Raw genomic sequence first — 4,952 nt, 5'->3', positions numbered from 1 at the left:
ATATATATATATATATATATATATAAACATATATTTGTATGAAGCAGTATGTTAAGTATATTTATTTTCTTTCGGACGACTAGGGACTAAATTGAATAGAAAAGAAAACACGAAAATATGAAAATATATTACATTTACCAGTAGCTTAATGAAAAATATCCAAAGAAGTAAGCCACTTATCAGTAAATAACATATTGTAGTTATCATTAAACAATGTGGGATTCATGTAAAAACAAACAGCAATATATTTGACGTCTAGACGAAAAATAGATACACGCTTGTTCAGCCTATATGTTATCCTTTATGCGTTAATTAGACCGAATTGACCTCATTTCTCTATCCCTCAATGATAAGTTCATTCATATTAAAGTCATATATGAAAATTAAAGACATGAAAGTAGTAGAATCGTTAGAACGTGAGACAAAATGTTTAGTAGCATTTTACGTTCTGAGTTCAAATTCCGCCGAGCTCGACTTTGCCTTACATCCTTTCGGAGTCACTAGAATAAGTACTAGCTGAGCACTGAATGCGATGGAATCGACTAAACCTACCTTCCTAAAATAGCTGGCTTTGTACCAAAATTAGAAAGAATTTCGTTTTTGTATCTTGTTTGCAAAATTCTGTATGTGAATTCGTCTCTAGACACAAGACTAGAAAGAATAATTATCATTGTCATCACAAATTAACAAGATGGTAGAATCGTTAGAACACTTCGAGAATACTTTGGCAGCATTTCTTCTCGTTCTTTACGTTCTGAGTTGAAACTCCACCGAGGTCGAATTTACCTTTCATCCTCACGGAGTCGATGAAATAAAAGTACCAGTCAAATACTGGAATCGATGTAATCGTTTTGCCCTCTTTCTCTAAATATTACTGGCCATGTGCCGAAATCAGAAAGAAAAAAAATGTTAAAGACATCCATGACCAACCAACAAAAGAGACTTTAAATGGACGCTCGACCGCCCTGCCAGAAATAACAACCGAATCTTTCTCAAAGCACACCCTAATATCTTTAGAAAGTTAGGAAGACACATTGGATAAATTTTTTGGTACACTGGTTCTTAAAAAGAGGATAGGATGACCATATAGGCGCAGGAGTGGCTGTGTGGTAAGTAGCTTGCTTACCAGCCACATGGTTCCGGGTTCAGTCCCACTGCACAGCACATAAGGCAAGTGTCTTCTGCTATAGCCTCGGGCCGACCAAAGCCTTGTGAGTGGATTTGGTAGACGGAAACTGAAAGAAGCCAGTCGTATATATGTATGTATGTATGTATATATGTATGTGTGTTTGTGTGTCTGTGTTTGTCCCCCAAACATCGCTTGACAACCGATGCTTGTGTGTTTACGTCCCCGTAACTTAGCGGTTCGGCAAAAGAGACCGATAAAATAAGTACTAGGATTCCAAAGAATAAGTCCTGGGGTCGATTTGCGCGACTAAAGGCGGTGCTCCAGCATGGCCACAGTCAAATGACTGAGACAAGTAAAAGAATAAAAGAGTAAAAGACTAGTTGACTGCTTTTCCTGGCTGAGCAAGGACAAAACAGCATCATTGCCGTCATCATCATCATCAACAACAGCTTTGCCTTAAAAGAAAGGAACATATAAGAAAACAGTAGAATAGAACGCATAACCCATGATACGTTAACTAAATGTACGGTGTTACAACTATATGTATTTAGACTTGGTGTGAAATCAGGCCCCACAAGGGTCATTTTGACTGTTTTGGATGATGATTAAATCGACTAATTTAATTGTTATTTAACAATCCTGTAAGCTTTCGATGTAGATACATAGATGGCCGACATAAGTTCAGTTAACGTCGTGTGCACAAATATAAGGTAGTAATGGTATTCATACTTTGAGTTTGATATTACTACTCAATGTAATATTTTCTTTCGGATTTTGGATTTGAGGCAAAACATTTTACTAATAAAAAAAAATCCCCCATCAAACAAATTAGAGATAAATTATTCAGAATTTGGCATGATCCCACAATACATTTCAATTTCATTTTACTGTCAGCCATTTTACATATCAATATCAAAAGATTACACAGAAATTCAAAGGGCAGTCAGAAAGACGAGTCTCCATGTGGTGTTTGAGAAAGAATCCCCTACACAGTCGCTCGACATGCGAGAAATAGTAACCAAATTTGATGAAAATTACATAATGTATGTTTTTGACCATATATACGCTCACATGTAGTAGTAGTAGTAGTAGTAGTAGTAATCATTATTATGGTACAAGACCAGCAATCGACCCTAGTGTTCAATTGGTATTTATTATATCGATTCTGAAAGGATGAATGGCAAAGTCAACCTTGGTGAAATTTGAACTCAGAACGTAAAGAGAGACGAAATGCCGCTAACCATTTTACCCGGTATGCTAACAATGTTGCTAGCTTGCCTTCCTAGGCTTTGAAAGATATCAATATTGAAGTGTCAATTTAATGTTTTAGCTTTATCATTGACAAAAATTTTCTTTCACTTTTTTTTGTTGCGTACTTGTACCGAAAGATTACAAACAATTCATCATGATCCACTGTTTTTGTATTTGTCTTTTTTTTTTTTACAAGATTACAAGTGTTTGTAGCAAAAGGATACTGATTAAAATATACCCGAGTACAGCTCGTTTACACAACGATAGAAGATTGACAGCTTAACGATAATTACTAGAGTGCTAATACAGTACAGATAATGAAACTTTACTCACAGAAATGAGGCAATAAATTGACTCACTTCTGTCGGTATTTAGCATCACTGATAAATTAGAACCCAACAGGCACAGTGTCTTATCAACACGGTAACTCTACCTCTACTTAGTGTGAGATAATTAGATAGACAATAAAGACTTCCAGGCTAAATACTCTTCGTATATCACGCCCAACTGTTTTATAGTGTTGTGTTAGCTCATTATTACTTAAGGGCGTGTTTAGACATAAAGTTGTTGAGACACAGGAAATAGGTTAATTAAATGTTCAATTTCAAGTGTCCTGAATTGCAAGGAATCTACAAACAAAACTTCCTTGTTTACGTTTAAGTACGTAATTCTTTTTCATCTTCTCCGAAAAGGAAAGGTGTTACCCATTAACAGGAAAGTCCTTCTCAGAAAAAGAGGATGAGAAATGCTTCCAAGAGATTCTTTTTCATGGTGCATTATCAAAATTGTTGGTTTCGAAAAGCTACAGAAAAACCTACGTTACTAATGATAATTAGTCCTAGGTTATTTTTAATTTAGACCTGTGATGAAAGGCACGTCAAGCCGTGACCAGCCGGTTTTCATTTTTCTAAATAATATATCTAGGAGATTTGGTTGCTATTTCTAACATGTTGAATGATTGCATGAGAGGGTGGAGGGTTCTTTCTCGAACATCGAGTGGAGACTAAATTTTCCAACTGCCCCTCCAAATTTACGGGTAATCTTGAGATATTGACAAATAAAATGGCTGACAATAAAATGAAACTGAAAAGTACGAGTATAGTGTACCAAATTCTGAATAATTTACCTGTAACTTGTTTGGGGAGGGTGATTTTTTTTCTTGTTAAAATCCCGAAGTTAATAGGACAGTAACGTAGAATCCAGTAAATGGATGCCATAAATACATTTACTTTGTGAATATGACGACGACTGTCGAACACTTGTAAATATGACGCAATCTTTTATCTTACACGATATACTTTCAATATTGTTCATGTGCAATATTTCATAATTTCAACTTCATTTTAATACCCTGCTCGTTGCCAGTTACCATTTTCGTCAGAAAAAAAAAATCATTAAATTGTCGGCCATTTCATATGTCTATCGCTATTTCCTTTTTGTTATCCATCTCTTTCTCTTCCCCTTTCAAATCTCCCTTTCGCGCCTTTTCCTCCTCCTACTTCTCTTTTCCATCTACCAAGTTTCATCAGTTTCTCATTCGTTCTTCCATTTATATTTTTCTTTCTCCTTTTTTACTCATCTTCATTCGTCTTTGTTTTCGCTGTATTCTAATATCCTCTTTATCATCTGTCATTATCCTCTTCTTCCCTTAATTCCTTTTCTGCTTTCTTCATCTCAGGTGTGTCTTAATTATTTCACGAATGCAAATTAACAGCATTGTTGCCAGAGTACTTAACCTAACGAATTAGACATTCTCCATGGACCATATGAAGACTATACACCGATAACTGCCTCTATTATATAATAAACACTGATAACTGCATCTATTACATATTATTATTTCACCTGTGAGTCGTTAAATACGGCAAGATTAATAAATATCCCCCAAATTATGTGCAATTAATTTCAGTGTCACTATGTAACACATCATTTGTTAGTACTACTACTACTACTACTATTAATAATAATAATAATATTAATAATATTAATAATAATAATAATAGTAATAATAATAATAACCCTTTCTACTAAAGGCACAAGGCCTAACATTTTGCGGGGAGGGGACTAGTCGATTACATCGACTCCAGTACATGACTGGTACTTAATTTATCGATCCCGAAAGAATGAAAACCATTTTCCCCGGCGTGCTAGCGATTCTGCCAGCTTCCTTAATAATAATAATAATAATAATAATAATAATAATAATGTGTATGTCCGTGTATGTGTGGGTAAGTAATTAAATATATATGCGTTTGTACGCGCGCACGTGTGTGTGTATGCATGTATATAACAATGTACACAAGCAATACACATCAGCATTTTTGCCTCGACTCCTCCCTTTATTTATTTATTTATTTATTTGTTTAATTTTTCTGGTCTTTCCTTGCCTCTTTCCACTCCATACCATATATTTTAGTGAAGGACTATTTCCGAAACGTCATAGTTAATTCTTTCCACTTCTCTGAGAATTCAAAATGAAAACTTTGAGCGTGGACCTATCCCATTTTGCATTTTTTCATTTTCGTTTTCTCTCTCTCTTTCTCTCTCTCTCTCTCTCTCTCTCTCTCTCTCT

The 4,952-nt window shown here is 35.0% G+C and overlaps 1 protein-coding gene across 1 annotated transcript in view; it reads right to left on the bottom strand.

The window, feature by feature from the left end:
* LOC106884376 (uncharacterized) overlaps positions 1 to 4,952 on the bottom strand; it is a gene marked incomplete at its 3' end in the record, with an annotated part of 36,953 nt that overhangs the window by 23,160 nt on the left and 8,841 nt on the right. The window lies entirely within an intron of this gene.

This window comes from Octopus bimaculoides, chromosome 3 (genome assembly GCF_001194135.2).
Source record: "Octopus bimaculoides isolate UCB-OBI-ISO-001 chromosome 3, ASM119413v2, whole genome shotgun sequence".
NCBI classification, from domain to species: Eukaryota; Metazoa; Mollusca; class Cephalopoda; order Octopoda; family Octopodidae; genus Octopus; species Octopus bimaculoides.
The sequence above is the reverse complement of the archived record's forward strand: the minus strand, read 5'-3'. Positions and strand labels throughout refer to the sequence as shown.